General features: G+C 53.4%; 1 protein-coding gene and 1 pseudogene across 5 annotated transcripts in view; one reads left to right on the top strand and one right to left on the bottom strand.

Annotated features, from left to right (window-relative positions):
- Grid1 (glutamate ionotropic receptor delta type subunit 1) overlaps nt 1–19029 on the bottom strand; it is a 737700-nt gene that overhangs the window by 642721 nt on the left and 75950 nt on the right. The gene's annotated exons all lie outside the window — the stretch shown is intronic.
- Nucleotides 3922–19029, top strand: part of LOC147821252 (uncharacterized) — an 88523-nt pseudogene continuing 73415 nt past the window's right edge.

Below are 19029 nucleotides of genomic sequence, written 5' to 3'. Positions count from 1 at the left end.
CATAGAGGAGCAGGCCCTTCAGGGAGCAGTCAGGGACCTACTGGGTGTCGGAAGCTGTGCCAGGGGCTCAGCCCAGCCAAGGCCTCCAGCTCCCCTCCAAAGCCCAGGTAGGCGCCAGAGCAGGAACCATGCATGGATCTGATGCCGCAGCCCTGATCTCTCTGACTGCTGCAGATTAAATCAGGGATGATGTCCCCCACCTAGGAACCAGATTCCATGCATCAGAAACCCTCTCAGACACTGCACCATTGTGCTAAGCAGCGTTGGTGCGAGGAGGCCACTGCCACCTCCTCAACCACCTCGGCAGCTGTGGTGGGAAACAGGAGGGGCAGAAAGATCCAAGTCCTCTTTGCCCTGTCCTGGACAGACAGAGAGACAAATGCAGGGCAGCCTGCCCCTCCTTCAACCCACAGTCGCAAGAGGCACCCCTGGTGAGAGGCTGTTTCAAGACATCATTTCCAAAAGGCTGAGCTGAACTAGCACTCAAATAACCTCCACAATGTAAATTCTGTGGGTTGAACTAATGAGCTATATATGTATCTTTCATCCCCTAATTAACTGTGGTTTAATGAATTTCTCAGCCCCCTGCTGCCAGAATGGCCTTGCAGCCCAAGAGTTTTTCCCCCTCCATTGCAGGTAAATATTTAAAGACCCCAAATTAAAGGGTGCACCAGGGCCCAAAATTGGAGACCGGTTGCTACCCCGGGTAATTAGACCCCTGTCTCATCGATTCATTGTTTTCATTTTTCCTTTTTCCTCCAAGGAGGTGGCAAGGGACCTCAGGCGCTAGGAACCTGCACTGGCACAGAGCCTGGGGCTTCTTGCTCCAGCTGCCCGGAGGCTCCTCCTTGGCTCCACCCAGAAGGAGGGACTGGAGACATTACACCTGCTGGTCCACCGGGTGGCACAGAAACCCCTTAGGCAAAGGCACCCAAGGTACAGCCTAGGCAGCCAGGGCCCCGGGGACATCAGATCCAGGGCTCACGCCCCAGCATCTGCCGCTCCCTAGGGGGATAGGTGAGGGGCACCCCCATCATGACTGATCCCCAAGGCTTGCTACCCTTGTTCTCCATCTCCCGAGGTCAGTTCTTCTCTCTCACCCTAACTGACATGTATTCCAACCTCAAGTACCCCTCTAGTATGTGACCTCTGCAAAACACAGAAACCTCAGCCCAAACATCCCTTGGAATTGTCATCCCCCAGTGCTGCGTGTGCACCTCGGGTGCTCCTTGAAGCCACATGCATGGGCGGCCTCCTCCAATTATCTGAAAGCTGTCCCTGTCCCCATTCCCATGGGAGGCTAAAAAGGTCCCTGCCCCATGAAGCCACAGGTCAGATGTCAGCAGGAGGAGAAGGTGGCGCTGGCGGGCAGCCCCGGGAGGCAGGAGGAGGATGCACCAGGCATGGTCCCCATGCTCACCCCAGCCTGCTGCCTCACTGGGCAGGCACAGAGAGCTCCCAGGAGTCACCATTGCAGACCAGCCATGGCCCTGGAATAGGAAGGGAGAAGAAAGAGGGACCAGATGCCCTGCCTTGGCCAGGACAGGCACAAGGGGCCACCACACTGAGATTCAGGGAGAATCATGAGGGACTATGGTTTCTCCAAGGTACCCAGGCTGAAAGAATACTCCCTCCAGAATGCGGGGAAGGGTCCCATAGAGGATGCTCAATCTTCCCTGTCCATGGGCCCTGCTGTTCTCCACCATGCTCAGCCCAGGGACTCAGGTAAAACCAAAGGCTTCCGGGAAGCCACAACCCTCTTGGGCTCCCTGGGGCCTGGCATGGATGCCTCTCCTTGCTCTCTTTGGCCTCTCTGGTGATGATGTGTCCAGCCTGGAGAAAATAAGCAGGGGGCCCCTGACAAAGACTCAAGCTGGCTCTCCATGGCCACAAACCTAGCCACACCAAGCCCAGGTTACAGGGCAGAGGAGCACAGCCCTGGGAGGTGCCTGAAGGTCTGCCCAGCCACACAGGGCCACTAGGCCACCCCTCTACCAGCATCACCCTCGGTGTTGACCTGGCACTCCTCAGATCCCCCTCATACCTCCTGTTCCCCAGGCACCTCCTCCTCTTGCCTCTGCTCCCCAGGACCCACCCCCATGCAACAACCCCTCATTTTCCTGTCACCTTTCTGGTCATGACAAATGATACAGCCTGGGTGCTTGTGCTAGGCCACTTCTCCAAAGCTATGCCTCACACAGGGACTCCCCCAGCCAGTGCTGGATCCTACTTGCCCCTCTGTGATCAGCTTGCACCACCTTCAGACAGTCTCTGTGATGAGTCTACAAGGTCAGAGCCATGTGACCATCTTGAATCACTAAATACAAACTAATGACAGCCCAGCACACATGACTAATGTCCTCTCTGCACAACAGTCACCTCTCCACCTGGAAACGGGGCTCATCTAACATGGAAGACTTGTCTCTGTGTTGCCTGGCACTAGGCCTGAAACACTACAGATGTAATAAATATGTACTGGCTGACTGACGAGATGGACTGATGGTCAGCTGGATGGAGAGATAGAGAAGTAGGGAGGTGGATGGGTGGGTGGGTGGATAATGGGTGGGTAGATAGAAAGGATGGATGGAAGGATAGATGGAGAGATGGAGAGATGGGTGGGTGGAAGGAAGGAGGCAAGGAAGAAAGGGAAGATAAATGGTGGGTGGATGAGAAGTGGGGTGGATGGATGAATAGAAAGATAGAACAGTGAATGGGCGGGTGAGTGGATGGAAGGATGGATGGACAGGTTGACTGATGGGTGCATAGATAGATGGAAGAAAAGAAAGGAAGGAGAGGGGAGGGAGGGGAAGGGAAGGAAAGGGAAGGTGGGTGGATGCTTGAATGGATGGGTAAGTGGGTGGGCGGGTGGATGGATAGATGGATGGATGGATGGATGGATAGATGAGTATATGGAAGGACAGAAGTATGGACAGATGGATAGATGGCTGCTGGATAGATGGATCAATAAATTCTCAAACTAATCACCAAAGAGACCAAACCAACCCCATAAAATCAGAATGTTGGCTGTGCACTGTCTCCAAGGAAAGCAGACAAAGAAGAGAAGCCCCTGACTGAAGCTTTTAATAAGGGGCCAAGAGGAGAGAAGGAGCCTTGAACTGTAAGTCTCTCTCTGAAGTGGGGGAAACAAGAGGAGAGAGGCAAGATCCAGAGTCCTGAGGCTGGGAGGGGAACACTGAGGAGTGTGAGGACAAGTGGCACTGGGCAGAGTGGAGACTTGCATAGCTGGACCCTGAGAGTGGGCATCCAGCCATGAGGTGGACAGGCTCATGACACAGTGCACAAGGTCCAGGAAGAGAGTGAAAGAACCAACTTGGCCCAGTATCAGGGCCTGTGTACACCTGGCATGAGGTGGCAGTGGGTCCATCTGTGCCCCAAATACCACAACTTATCAACAGGTGCCACCCCAGAGGCCTGGGCATTTGAGGGGTGTTGTCTAAGGTCATGGCCCAAGTCAGTATGAGCCCACCAGTGCCTCCTGGACACACCAGGTGCCCCTCCTTTGAGCACAACAGGAGGGCGCAGGACCCCAAGGAGCTGGCTTCAATCTGGACCCCCATTTCCAGAGCCTGAGAAATGAGTCCTTGGGCCCAGGAAACCAGCAGAGGAGGCTGCTGACCCTAAAATGTATAGCATTCCTGTCCTGGCTTATAAAATTCCTTCCCAACAACCCAAAGCACTTCTGCAAAGCACACAGATGGTGCAGAGTAGCTTCTGTTGGCAGAGGCAACATCTGATAAGGTCAATCCTGCCAGCATCAGTCACCTTTACCCACCTTCACCCCCTCACACACACCAGCTGGGGGTTGCCTGGGTGCAGAGGCCCCACCCACAGGATGACCCACCATCTTGCAGGCGGCCATATTCAGCTAGATCTGCAGGGCCAAATTGGGAGGGGACAGGCATGGACAGGGAGGGGCGACAGCTTGGAATGGTGAGAAGAACATCAACATGAATCAACAAAAACCAACCTATACATGATTCCCTCTCCAGCAGACCTGAAAGATCCCTTCTTTCTATGCTGGTCACATGAACTTGGCTAAAGCTCACCCTCTCTGGGCCTCTACTTCCTCCCTGGAGAATGAGTGCCATCCTTGGCTCCCAGCTGCTTTCAAGATGGGAAGGACCTGGAGACATAAATCAACTCCCAGGTGAAAGGAAATGTGGCGTCAAGGCTCGAATGCCTGCAGCTGCCCCTCTTCAGCAAGAGCCAAAACAACCAGCAGGCTGAGGTTCAGTCTATGTTTAATTTTGGTGCAGGACAATCCAGAGGAGCTCTGAGAAAAATCTGCCCCCCAATATCTGTCCCTGTCCACCATGATGCCTAGGAGCCATAAGCAGGTGGCGAGAGTCCCACACCAAGGCCTCCCTGTTTCTCAGGAGACAGGTGGTGCCCAGAATGCCCTTGCTTGGCAGCAGGGCCTGTGCCCTGGAGCAGGGGCTGGGAGGCTGGAGAGGACCCAGCATGTGGTCTCCACTGCCCTTGGTCCCCACTAGTCCTCCCTTCAAGGAGCTCTCCACCGCTGAGTCACAGCCTGCCCGGATCCAGCACAGGCCTCCCACTCTGCATCATCCTCTCCAGTCTCTAAACACACACCTGGCCCTCACACCAGCAGGCCCACAGCTGGTCCCCTCAGGCTCCTCTCCCACCACCCACCACCTCCATTTCTCCCTCCTTCTGCCTTCACGGACAGAGAGTTGTTTCACGGCTCATGCCTTTGCCTAGGCTGTCCCCTCTGCCTAGAACACTTTTTCCTCAACACTGCTTTGCTAAGTAAAAGCCTTCTTTAATTCCAGATGCAACCCAGATGGCCCTCCTTGAGAAAGCCTCTGATATCCAGCCCACTACTGGACCTGGAGATCCTCTCACACAGGTTTGCCTGTGTGACTGCCTCCAATCTCCAGTTACTTGTACAAAGCCTGACTCACAGAACAGCCTCATCAATGGGAATGGGTGGGTGGATGCATGCACGGATGGTGATAAATGGATGAGTGGGAAGCTGGATGAATGGGTGGATGGCTGTGTGAGATGGATGGATGGATGGATGGATGGATACATGCATGCACATGTGCATGAATGAGTGAATGAATACATGATTGGGTCTATCAGGAATTCCACATGAAGAAGATACAAAGACAGGAGAGAGTATAGACATTGCCTCCAGAGGCAAGACTTCTCATGCAAGTGAATGTCCTCCAGCCTGTGAGTAGGGAAGATTTCCCTCTCTTCAGAGCACATAGGTGGCCCTGAGCAGAGGCAGAGGAACAGCCATGGTGGCTTCTCCAGTCTCCTAACAACACTGAGCTCTCCTCCTCTGCCATGGAGCAGCCCCTTTCCTCCCATAGCTGCCTTCTGGGCACAGCCTTCCAGGGATAAGGTGTCCTGAGGAGGTTTCAACACAGGAATGGACTCCAGCAAAGAGCAAGGTGGTGAGCAGGGTGGGCTTCGTCTCAGGTCCCCAGTGGAAATGCATGCAGGCTGGTCCAAGAAGCACTGAAAACTACATGTATTTTTATATGCAACATGAAAAAATTATGCTAATTACCTATAGCCTTGAGGCTACAGCCAATCCCCACACCCAAGGCTCACCTCTGCCTGGAGCAGGTCCCCAGGCCTTCCAGAGCCACCTTCTCCTGGAAAACTCTAGATGTGCACCCTCCTGCTGGGCTCCCCAGCCTATCAGGCCACAGACAAGGGTGGCCTGCAGGTCTCGACCAGGGCTGGACCCTGCCAGTGAATCCTGGATCTAGGGCCAGGAAAGAAAGCAGGAGCTTCAGCCCTCAAGTTCCTGTACCCTTGAATTTACCTGCCAGTGCTTACAAGTGCCACTGCCAGGCCCAAGCATTAGCTGGAGTGAAACAAGGCCTCTATCGCCTGGCTGCTTTTCTTGTAGCTAAGGTCGGGGAGCACAGACACCCTCCACACACCTGGTACACACCAAAGCAGCTCAGCGCTACCCACCTGCCAAGGTTCCTCTGGGTCCCCCTGAACCCAGGGCTATCTCGGAAACTTCTTTGAGCAGGAACTTCCCCTGAACATCTGATGAACACTCTTGGGGCCCAAAGATGGCGACCTGAGTGGGCAGCGGTGCCTACACCTGGGGGCTGTCTCCCGTCTTCCTCATCACCACCAGAGGAGGTCAGCGTGGCTGTCCCCACTTCATATGGGAGGAAACTGAGGCTCTGGCCTTACCTGCAGTCACTCCACTGCTGAATGGCACAGCCAGGCCTAGAACCCAGCTGCAGCTGACCCCAGAGACTTGGACTGGGCCGGAGAATGGGTTCAACATCACATCTAGATGGGAGTATCTCCCATCAGCCCCTGGGTGCCCAGTTGAGTCACATCCCCTCAGACCTGGTCAAAGCTCACCTTCCTGGGAGACCTTGGACACCCCCCACCTCTGGACTTCCACACTCTACTGCACCCCACCCACACAGACTTGCATTAGTATGCCCGCACCATAACAATTATTTACGGGTCTGTGTGGATGGATCCTCGAGGTGCATGAATAAATGGATGAACGAATATGTGGTTTGACACCAACTCTACTTTGGTGTGCAAATTCCACATGTCTCCCGGAGAAGAGAGGAAATGTGTTTTTCCCTAACAAGCTGCAGTCAACGACTTCCATTTTTCTGCACCAGAGACAGTCAGCATCTGTCACCTTTGTCGGTAACCAAATGACACTGCCTGGCGCCCGCTGTCTTGGGGTGGTGGAAGGATGTATTTACAAAGTTTGTGCTCCCTGAGATAATACTACCATCTCCAGGGGGGCCCCAACGGAGCATGCGTTATTGGTGCACGGTCTGAATTTCCTCCATAAGGATTTCATGCTGAATTTGCTGAGTCTCCAAGCAAAGTTGTAAATGTACAGGAGGAGTGTTTCTCTGGGTCTTCAGCACATCCTTCATTCAGAACATAAGTGGTGATAATATTTGTAATATGTTTACTGACAGAACCAGGGGCTCTGTGCAAATAACTCTTTTATGACACAAAGTACTTAACTAAGATGGAAAATAACATTACTCATGCTAAATTCAAAATGAGCATTTTGTCCCAAATTGCTAGAAACCCAGGAAATGTCATTAGCTATCTGAGGTTACAATGAAATCCACAAAGGGTTACTTTTTGGTAATTACATTTACTGTAGCTATAGAAACCAGGGGCATCAGGCAGCCTGGCTGACAGCTCTGTCTTTTCCCCCAAGAACGGCTCATCTACATGTTGACGCTCCCAAAGAATGAGCTCTGGAATGCCCCGGATAGCCCCACATCTGGGCACTGGCAGCAGGCTCTTGGGAGAATTGTTTTCCCCACAGGCACCAGGCTGGAGCCCCAGGACATGAGCTGCTCTGATTTTTTATTGGAAACTGATGATAAAAGACAGAGATGAGAATGCTCGTCCTGTGGCTTCTGCATTGAAATATGCTTCTGAATGTGTGCCAGGAGTTGGGCTTCCTGGGGCTGGGTTCTGTGGCAGATACATTATTTATGGCCATACAGCACTGTGCAAAGCACTACTCTGCTGCAGAGCTCGAGCTGCTGCTTTCCAGCACACCCTGATGCTCCTCCCTCCGGGCCAAGACTTGAGCCCACTGGATGGAGCCTGGAGCTCAAGGGTCTTCTCAGAACACACAGCAGCAGAGGCAGACAGCTGGCCAGGCCTGAAGGTATCAGGAAAGGGGAGCTGGGGATTCGCAAGGGAAGCAGGTGGCCACAGGCAGCTTCTGCCTCAAGGGAAAATGGGGATGATGTCCCTGTTAGCCAAGGAGAAGGGCCCGCTCCTTCCCTTCCTCCAGTGACTTCATGGCTCACCATCTATGAGACAGCCAGCACCTGCCCTCCACCCAGAGGTACCAAGAGTCCCCACACCATGATTCTCAAAGTGGGGTGCCCAGGCCAACAGCAGTGGCACCACCTGGGACCTTTTAGAATCTGATTTTTGCAAATGCCTGGTTCCAACCTCGAATCTAAAGAAGCAGAAACTTTTGCAATGGGGTCCTGTCTTCGGACTTTCTTTAAAAACAAGATTTCCCCATGATTCTGAGACACATGAAATGGGAAAATGACCAGGCTGCCTTTAGGTTCACCCAGGTAGCTCTCAACAACCCTGACTCACATTGGCAGCCCCTGGGCAAAGGGCCTCCGCGAGCTTCAGGATCACTCTGGGCCACCAGGACTGGGGCCTGCGCACTGCTCCACAGTATAGACAGGGCCCCGCAAGTTGCTAAACCCGAGACTGGTCCAGGTCAAACAGGGGTCCCAGAAGCAGACCTGGCCAGATACACCAGGGGCTGCCAGGCTGCAGAAGGACCCTTGTTGGCCACTCTGAGGGTGCCACTCAGCAAAAGCAGGGGACACCTCCAGGATGCAAGAAGCCCAAATCAGGACCAGCCCCTGGGGCACACGGGGAGCATCCTGTCCAATCCTGGTCCCCACTCGAACCCTTCATTCACCCACTGTACCTCCTGCTCTGTGGCCCCCACGCAGTTGTATGTGACCTTGCCACTCTTGTCTCCCTCCCTGAGGAATCACCAATATGTAAGAAGGGCGTGTAAGGAATCAAGCCAAGAAGCAAACTTTCTATTTTTGTCTTTTCTTTTCCAAAGATTCTGTCAATGACACTAAATTGATACTTTACAATTAATAATTAAATTGTTGCTGACCATGGTGAACACTTATCATCCCAGCTACTTAAGAAGCAGGAGGACAACAAGCTCAAAGCCTGGGCAACTTGTGAGACCCTGTCTCAAAATAAAAATTTTTTCAATTTTTACTTTTTTATTTGTAAATGTTTGCAGTACATAATGATCACATTCCTCATAGGGAGTTGGTCCATATACATAACACATCTTAATTCTTTTATACCTGCTTTCCTTTCCCCTGTCCATCTCTTGATCCCCTTTCCATTTGCAAATGATCTATCTCCCTGTTTCTATTTGGTTTGGTTTTGTTTGGCACCTGGGATCGAACTCTGGACCTTGCACTTGCGAGGCAGGCAGCAGCATCACTGAGCTAAATCCCCAGCCCATTCCCTATTTCTAATTATCTGTCTTTTTATTTTGCTCTTTATTTATATTTTGGGTTTCTCACATAAGAGAAACCACACCATATTTAAGCTTGTGTATCAAAATAAAATTTTCAAAGATGGTCTGGGGATGTAGCTCAGTGGTAGAGTGATTGCCTAGCATGTGTGAGGTCCTAGGTTCAATTCCCAGCATCACACACAAAAAGGTCTCCATACCTCAAGGCCTACGTCAATGTGCATGCATACACACACACCAGCCCTTGGGGACACCTTCCCTGTGCTCTCCACCCCCAGGATGCCTTGGCTGAGCCTCCTGCACCTCACAGCAGACCTGGCCTGGCTCTGAGCACCCGAAGGGCAGCCCAGAGCACCTCCTCCTCTCTTTCCCAGACAGACCACGTCCACTGCCCTGTGCTGGGTCAGCAGGGGGATTGACAAGTGGACCCCAGCCTCGGTCCAGCCCAACTCCTTCACCTCCCTACAACCCACAGTCTCTGAGCTCCCAACCAGCACATGGCCCCACAGCCGTCCACAGCTGGGGCTCCTGGAGAGGACGTCATGCTCATCAGGTTACAGCGCCCTTCCATCTGCAAATCCAGGCATGAGCCAGACACTGTCCAGGCTTCCAGGGGTTGCCATAGCTCTTCTGTCCCAGCAGGTACATGTGTGAGGTTTGTTAATCTGTTTTTAGTTCTTTTGAAAAAGAGTCTTACTGCAGAGTTCAGGCTATTGAACTCACTGAGTAGCCCAGGCTGGCCCTGAACCCATTGCATTCCTCCTGCCTCAGCCTTCTGGGTGCTGGGATTACAGGCATGTGCCACACTGTCTGAGTGGGTTTTGCCTGTGTGTCTTGCTCAGGGCAGCCCTGAGCACAGGAACAACCCCACGGACACCCACCTAACTGCTCCCCATCCCAAGGTCCCGCTGGCTCTCTTCCCCCTCCTGTCAACAGGGCTGCCTCTCTCTCCACCTGGAGTAGCCCAGTGAGCACCCACAGGCATTTAATTAGCAACACTGAACCTGTGTTATCACACCGTCATGACAGCAATGAAACTCGGCCCCTTGGCAAGAGGACCCACAAGTGACCACAGACAGAGAAGCCCTCTCTCTATCCCAGGGGATCAGCACTCTGAACAGTATTTAATCTACAAGGCTGGTAAGGACAATAGTAAGTGACTACCACACAGAAGGGAGGTTAGGGGACACTTGATAGACACACACACACAATCATAGCCTGACCTAGTGAGCCCCACTCTGCTAGCACCTCCTAACCCACTCTACTGTGTGCCCTGCCAGGCTGGCCTCTGGGATCAGCTCTGGGGACCCCCTTAACCTGCTTGGCTTCTACATCTGCTTGGCTTCTGCCACTGGAGGCATCAGCAGTGGCTGTGTCCCTTGTCTGAGGTCACAGATCCCACTGGGCAGCCCCTCTGTCCACTGGATCCTCTCCCAGGCTCTGCAGCCCTGACCCAACACCCCACCACCACCCTTCTGCCCCTTCAGGCCCAGAGCTGTGGCAGCTCCCTGCAACCAATTTCCTGTCTCTAAGTGCTCCCCATTCCTGCCTGGGTCCTCTTCCTTCCGTTTTGTTTGGGGACCTCTGGAAAGGTGGAGGAATTCAGGTGGAGAGTCAGTGCCCTTAGTTAGGGGTTGATAGTCAGTTTCAGCAAGGTTTTCCCCAGTCGTGCCTGCGGTGAATGGTGAGCCCGCTGCTAGGACAATTAGTTATATTCCGAGACTTAATTAACTAGATCCAAAGCAGAATGGTTCCTAACAACTGGTGGAGCCTCCAGTGGTTTTCCTCAGGGCTCTAGCCTTCGAAATGTCTGCTCAACCGTTTTATGAATGACTTGGCAGAGGACACTGATTGGCCCCATTCCAGGGATAATTAATACAGCATTGGGGAACCAAAAAGATCTTGGTCATCTACAATACTGGGCCATACTGAGCAAAACAGCTCAACAGAGGTACCTGGAAAGTTGCAGGCATAAGACCAGGTAGGAAGACTCAAGGGGAAGCCTGTGGGAGACACTGAGGCTCAACCGCCGTCACACTGAACATGAGCCGGCAGAAGGATGTGGCCACCCGTGGGTGCATAACGGTCTGACCCCCAGGATGAGGAAAGAGAGATTTTACTGAGTTCAATCCCGAGCTCAGCATTCAGTAGGGACTGTGGTACCAGGGAACGGGAGTGGAAGGGAACAGCCAGCCAGAAAAGGGACACAGAAGCCTGTCATGGGGAATAGCTGAGGGACCTCAAGTACAGCCAGGAAGCAGGCTATGTGTGAAGGTGACATCAAGCCAACTCCAGACACCTAGAAGGGTTATTCCCAAGAAGATAAAGAACAGGGGAGCCATGCCAAGGACACTCTCTCTCTAATCCAATTTAAACCGTCTTCAACCCACTGGAACAGATAAGTGTCCTCACAGAGCCAACAGCAACGGGCAAAAAACATCCTCCACCTCCAACCCCGAGCTTCCACCACCAGTAAGGGTCCTGGCCAGTGTCCCCTCCAGCTGTGCAACATGGCTTTCCTCCCACCCACGACACTAACCCCACCTCCCAGCAAAACAGGAGAGGAAGAGCAGAGAAAATTCAAAGATGAGTAAAAATAGATAAAAGAAATAAAAATCCCTACAGTCCAATTCTTTGAAAAAGAAAGTAGTATGATTTCAGAAAAATGGCCAGCCCTAAAATAGACTCTCATGTAGATTTGGGGGGAAATGCTACCAGTTATTTTCAAAGAGGAAAAAATTACATTATATCCACTGAAGAGGAGAGCTGGAGACAAATTAATATCTCTAGGATTCTAACAGAACTACTGTTGGAAGGTATAAAAACACAGAATTGGCACTACCAAAAAAATGTACCAGTAAACCAAAAGATACACTTGAGCAATGTGCTAGTTTAAGCTAAGATAGGTTGTTGTAACAAACAATCTGAAATATCTCAGTGGCTTAAGTCAATGCAAAGCTTCTTTTCCTCACATACTCCATGTCTACAGCAGATTGGCTCCAGCTGCCTTCTCCCATGGCACAAAGAAAAGAAGATGGCAGAACCAAGTGCTCCTAAAGCTTCAGGTCCCATGAGGGAGATGTCAATTTCACTCTCACCTGATTGGCCCTGGAAAGTCACATGGCCGGTGATGACGTCAGCAAGGCAGCCTATAACCCCTCTCACTGAAAGAAGCCAGGATGTTTTGAACAATAAAGCAACTTGTTAGACACATCCAGACTACAGAACTACAGAACAAATGAGGGGAGGCTTCTGGTTATGGGAAAGATGAGAAACGAGAGAAAATGTAGGAAGAGCCCAACATCAAGGGCTGTGTCACTCACCCAAAGATGACATAAGACATTAAGGAAGAGCTGGGATTAGAAATCAAAGGACACAACCAGTGGAAGGGAAAGTTCTGCCTGGAAAGGAGTGCTGGGCTTCCTGGTGGAATGATGTTTAGCCTCAAAGGAAAGGAACAGGGTGGTGTTTTCAGGAGGTAAATGAGGGCTGTGGCCTCACAAAGATAGAGCTGACAGCTGGACATGGCCCCTCAAGGCTTCAGAGGACCCCAGAATATAAGCTGGCTTTCCTAGAGGACCCCAGGCCCTTGTCCCAGGCAAATGGCTGTATCTGACCTGCCTGCTCCCATAATTTACACCAGAAGTGGAGACAAGAATGTCTCCAGACCTCTGCCCTCTTCCCACCACAAAGATGTAAACTATTGGTGTGCACAAAACGTCTCTGATTAGAGAACATTACTAAATTATATTAAAATATATAATTATATATCAAACTATATAAATTATGTATCAAACCATGTACATTAACCTATATTAAAATACAAATTATCAAGGAATAACAGGGGAATGTGGGCACTGCCAACACCGGGGCAAATCTGTACATGTCAAGTAGGAAATACAGTTAATGGTTTCAAATTCAGTCAAGCCCAAGCCCAGCCTCTCGCAGCAGCCCTGGTACCACATGGGGTGCAGGGGTACAGAGAGAGAGGAGGCAGGCAAGCAGAGGGAGGACAGATGAAAAGAACACAGAGGCAAAGTGGGGCCAGTGGGGGGGGGGGGGGGCGGGCGGAAGACCATACACAGCATACGCATGTACAGAAATGTCACGGCGAATCCCCTTAATCTCTACAATCAACACGCACTAATAATTATACATTTAAAATAAAAGGAAGCCTGTTCCTAAGACCCCTCCCCCAAAGAGACTCCCTCGGCAAGACCCTCCCTCTAGTGGAGACGAATGTGCACAGCGCCTGCTTGGCTGGCTCCCGGGCGTTGCGGGGGGGGGGGGGGGGTTACAGTGGTTTCTCCCCATGAATTAACGCACTGGGTGTATTCAGTCAAAAGTTAGTCTCTAGTGAGTTTGGTTAATGTAAGTCAGTCCCCACCTGGTCCTGAGACATTGCAAGGCTGCTCTGGCCCCCCACCTGGGAGCTCACAGCCACTGGAGTGCAGAGATGAGGGCCACGCTTTCTGCCCTCGCCTTGTTATCTGCTCTGCCTTCAACAGGAGAACTCAGGGGCTGCCCTCCTGACTTGTTGCCACTTTTGAGCCTGCACTGCCAAACAATACACCAGGCATTATACCACACTGTGAATATTACTTCATGCTAACCTTTATACCAATCCTTACAACCAACAGGTACCACATCACCCTTATTTTAGAAATAAGGAAAGCCAAGCTCAGAGAAGTTAGGTAACTTCCCCACGGTCACACAGCAAGTGACAGACAGATTCCTAAGCCAGCTCCACCTCTAAGACCTGCAACCCCCCTTCCCCCAGGGGGTCCTGCTCCACCTTGGAGTTCCTATAATGGTCCCTGGACTGTGACAGGGTCTTCGGGAGCTGCTGATCCCCATGGAGACACAGACAGGCACACTAGGATGAACTGGGAGACCTTGCAGAGGGAACCAGAGAGGCCTGCTAGGAGAGGGAACATCCCATCTCTCGGCCAGCATGGGCTGGGAGTGCCATGGCCGTGATTACAGGGCCGACAACCGAAGAGCATCCCAGGTGGCCACCATACCCAGACCCCATCATCCAGGCTCCTGCTGCAGTCTCCCTGGAGCTGACAAGACAGACAATTCCCCCTTGGCAATGGAGGGCAGTCTTGTGTCCCCTCCTTTAATTCGGAGTTAAAGACAGGAGGAGGGCACTGCCCGGGGAGCTGCTCCACACCTCCCAAACACAGGTTCCCCAAACCCGAGGGACAGCAGGAGAAAGCTGCCAGAGCCAGGCTCCGAGCTGTGCATTCCCCAGAAGCGGACCTCCAGGGTGAGCCCCACCGGGCAGGGGCACCATTATTACCCCCATTTGTGGATGAGGAAATCAAGGCTCAGACAAGTTCTATAGCTCACAAGATACTAGGACAGAAGTGAGGCTGAGCTCACGAGTCTGAGACTGGTGCTCCATCTTGCTGGGACCAAGGATGCCTGGGGAGAGGGAGCATAGGACCTGCTGGTAGGGAGGGTGGGGTGCATTCTGTGGGGAAGCGCAGATGGGGAGAGCAAAAGCAACACCATGAGGCCCGGCCCGGGTGAGTGCTCAGCAGCCACTGCTCTCAGAAGCCCTCCAAATCCAGGGACCTGCTCCTCACTGTTCTGCTAACCCCAGGGCCCAGGCAAGAAGAGCCTGGCACCCAGGGAGATGCCCCATCAGCACCCGGGGCAGCACCCCCAGGCTTCTGCCCAGGAACCCCTATCCAGCAGGGTAGGAAGGTGGGAGACAGCTAGGAGGGAGTGAGGCAGGCCAGGTCCTGCGCTGCAGAGGACCCCAGGTGGCCCAGCCCAGTGGGTCCCAGGCAGGTGTGTGAGGTGGCATAAGTATGCAGCCCGAAGCCCCAGCACGCAGACACATGGCAGACTTGCTCACCCCACGGAGCCCAGGACACACAGCACAACCACCCAGCCACAGTCTTTAAATTTGGCTCAGGGTAAAGCCCAGCCCATCCACATCCACCTCCCCGGGTTTTGGGTTGTTGGTTTGGTTGGAGTTTGTTTGTTTTTGCTGTACTGGGAACTGAACACAGGGCTTCCAACTGAGCTCCATCGGCCCTTTTTTAATTTTTTATTTCAAGATAGGGTCTCATTAAGCTGCTAAATAGTCCAGGCTAGGCTCACTTGCTATCCTCCCACCTCAGCCTCCCTGCCCAGCTGTCATCAGAGATTCTAGTCCCACCCAGCCAGGGGCCAGCCAGACACCTTGGGAGCTCAGGAAGGAAAGCCCGGCTACCTTGGGCCTTTGGGTCCAGCTAGGTCCCAGGCTACCAGATGAGGTCCAGGCACTGCAGCCCTCTGCCTGGACAGGGGACTGACCCCCATAGGAGGCAGAGCCACACCATGCCCCTACACACACCCACAGTAGGCCACAGCCTTCTCCACCTGAGGTCTGTCATTCATGGTCCCTGCGAAGCCCTGTCACAGCCACCCTCTGTGAACAAACGGAGCTCAGAGAGATTAAACAACTGCCTGTTGATTGCACAAACGGCCAGCAATGCACAAATTCAGGCACTGACCACCAGCAACACTGCTCTCCAGACTTGACCTCCAATCCATGTTCCTCCAGGGCCCCCTGCATGGCCAGTGAAAGTCCAGGTCGCCCATAGGCCTCAGGGCCACAGAGACCTGGGACAGAGCTCTGGACAGAGGCCGCAGGAAGCGGGGCTCCAGGGCCCCCACCCTGGTTCCCAGGCCCAAGGGACCTCCCCCACCCGCTCCCTGCAGAGGCTGCCTGTGTGGGAACTCGGGGCTCGAAGTGCTGCGAGGGAGGCGATTTATTCCGGAGAAAACATCTTTGTTCTGCGAGTGAACGGGAGCCATTTGCAACAATTTAATGCTCTGTTCACAGGCCCAGGAGCTGGGCGACTGTGCAGGCTGCTTCTTTGAGGTGGAGCCGTGCATAATGAGGCTTCTCACTGCTGCCCACAGCCATCCTGCCAAACCCAGACAGTCATTTATCCATTAATCTGGTATGACATCCCCTGCGTTTCATCCGCTAGAACAGATTCGGTGGTGAGAGTGTGGACTCAGTGGAGAGACCCCTGCATTCCATTTCTGGCATCCCAACGCGTGCACCCATCCATTGTTCGCCAGCCTTGGGCACTGAGGGCCTGGGTGATCCCAGCTGGGGACAGGAAGCAGCAAGGCGGATCTCACCTCTCCCAGCCTCTGGATCTAGGCCCCTGGCACTGCCACCAAGACTAGCTGGCTGGGATCCATGGTGCAGCTCCTCGGGTCCCTGGATCACTGCACCACAAACCCCATCCTAGACCCCACTGTTGGGGCTGGAATCCTAGCTGTGCCACTCACTAGCTGTGTAACCTTGAGACTTCGCCTCACCTCTGTTGCCTCAGTTTCCCCACCTCCCTCCTCAGGCTGTGGTGAGAATTCAGTGAATAAAGTGCTTAGAACAATGCCTGGCACACATCAAATGCTAAGAGTTGGCTTCAAATATGAATTTTTTTAAATCTAGGGCAAGTGTGTTTGTTTATACACAGGCTTTAGAGACCAGCCTGCTTCACCCTCCCCACCTCTCTGTGCTCAGTTCAGAGTATTGGGCATCCTGGAACACTTGCTGTGGACAAAGGGTCTGCTGCCAGAAACTCTGGCTCTCGCTGAAGTCAAAAGAGGGGCTGGAACCTGTTCAGGACCCCAGAAGACCCAGGACCAGAATGCAAGCCACTCACCTGCAGGGTCAAGATTTTTGGTTTCTGGTTACTAGCAGAACCTTGGAATGCTCCTCCACTTTGCTTTCCCTGAGGGTCTTCTAACTCTACCAGCTCAAGCTGGCCCCAGGAGATACCAGCTGGGCACCCGCATCTCCATCTCGGCTGCAGCAGTGCCCACCCTTAGCCATGCCCCCAGACCTCCACCCCCCACTGCCCTCGGGTTCTCTGCAGCACTCCCTGTCTGTCCTCCTACATCTCATGTGCCCCCGTCCCCCTGCCCCCAGGTCTGGAGTCTGCACCCTGCTGCACAGGGTGGAGAGCAGGGCAGGCTGGGAGACACCCAGTACCTGCTGCTCCACACTGCTGGATGCAGGTCCTTGGGGTGCTGCCCCCTCTTGGAAGCTTAAGTTCCCGCCACGCCGCTGTCTCTAGTGAGGCCCATTCCCTGGACACCCTGAAGGGTGCCCACTGGTCCTACAGAACAAGCCTTCTGCCCTCCTCTCTGTCCAGGAAAAACCGGCCCATGTTGCATGTTGACCCTGACTGAGGAGCAAGGTCACAGTGAAGCGCTGAGTCTGTGTGCAGAGAGAAGAGCCATGTCCCACGCAGGAGCTGCTCTGCCCAGGCAGCTGCAGGCCCAGCCCCTGCCTCCTTCAGAGCAACAGAGAGGCAGGCATGCGGGCAGACAGACGCCCAACACAGAGACCTCCCCACGCCCGGCCGTCACCACCACCCCTTCCTCCGAGGCCACTGCTCTCTGCTGTCAGGATGCTCCCAGGAGAGAAGGCCTGCGTGCTGGCCTCCAACGACGTCCCCTGAACACTGCCTGTCACTAAGCCCTGGGCCAGCCAGGGGGGACTGCCCTTGTCCACCACTCTTCTTCCTTGCCACATTTAAGCAAGGAGTGGTTGCCCTGGCCTCACACCACACCCTATAGCTGTGAGCTCCCAATATCCCTGCCCTGGACACAGTCTCTTCTTAGAAACTTATTCTCGGGCCTGAGGTTAGCTCAGTGGTAGAGCAAAGCCCTGGTTCAGTCCCAAGCACTGCAAAAAGAGAAAAAGAGTCTTGCTTATCTCCCCTTCCCTCTCTGAGACCTCTGTCCTGGCCTCCTGCCCACCCCCACCCAACCAATGCTGCCAAGGGGAAAGTGACCAAGGCCTGGACCACATCAACCTCTGATCACTTCAGCTGCACCCAGCCCTGATGACCTGTGCCAGGCACTGTACCATGTGCTTTAAAATCCAAGACCTAGCCAGGGGAAATCCTTCCATTTCACAGATGAGGACACTGAGGCTCGTCCGAAGGCACGAAGCTTCTAAGTGGCCCAGCCTGGATTTGAACCCAGCTGTGTCTGAATCCAGAGCCCCAGGTCTTAGCACCAATCTGTTCTTGCCCGGTGTGTGAAATCAGACCCTCTGCCCAGGCAGCCACAGACGACAGTGAGGTTCCCGCGGGTTCTGATCTGGGCCTATCTTCCTTCAGTGCCACTGAGTCTCACTTGTCTTCAGAGGCAAGAGGAAACCAACATCGTTCAGCCATAAAAGGCTGCTCCTGGCTAGACATCAGACGAATCCATCTTCTCCAACCATTCATTTTCATTTTGCATGTTTCTCGGTGACAACAGCAAGTAATGACCCTGAGGATCTATGAAGTCGCTGATCTGCTGCCCAGCCTCCCGTGCTGGGCTCCTCTGCTGCCATAACTCAGTCCCTCGGCCCCAGTGGCCACACTCGCCTCCTGGACCCCCAGGCCCAAACCTCAGCCCAAGCTGCCCTGGATGCTGAAAGAAGAAATAGAGCACAGCTCAAGCCAGAGTGACCCATCCCACCCTCGACGGTCCCAAGCCCTCCCCTCATCAAGATCCTCCCCCAATCCCATGAGCCCAGGACCTTCCGTCCACCCCAATGCACAGCATTCATGACCCCACCAGAAAGCTCCAAGAACAGCCCTCTAATTCCCCCAACCCAACCCCCATGGGACATTCACACATGGCACCCCCACCCACCACACACACTTGGAACACCCTAAGCCACTCCATCTTCCCCAAATGCATGTCCATGCATGGAGGAGCCCCTGCTCTACGTCTGTCCCCAGCCCTGCCTATATCTGGCCCAAGCTTCCTCATCCCCGCATGACTGGAGTGGATGAGAGGGGAGACACCTGTAACGGCTCATATCCAGATGTCCCTCCAAAGCCTCATGCACTCCTAGATGGAGCTTTGGGGAAACGGTTGGATCGTGGGTGTGTGAATATGGATAGGGGTGTGTGGTACAGGATTAGCCCATTGATTGGTTAGTTCTA

This window comes from Heterocephalus glaber, unplaced genomic scaffold (genome assembly GCF_053883595.1).
Source record: "Heterocephalus glaber isolate CG9 unplaced genomic scaffold, H.glaber_assembly_v1.0 deba00001755, whole genome shotgun sequence".
NCBI lineage: Eukaryota > Metazoa > Chordata > Mammalia > Rodentia > Bathyergidae > Heterocephalus > Heterocephalus glaber.
This window is presented reverse-complemented; position numbering and strand designations above follow the sequence as displayed.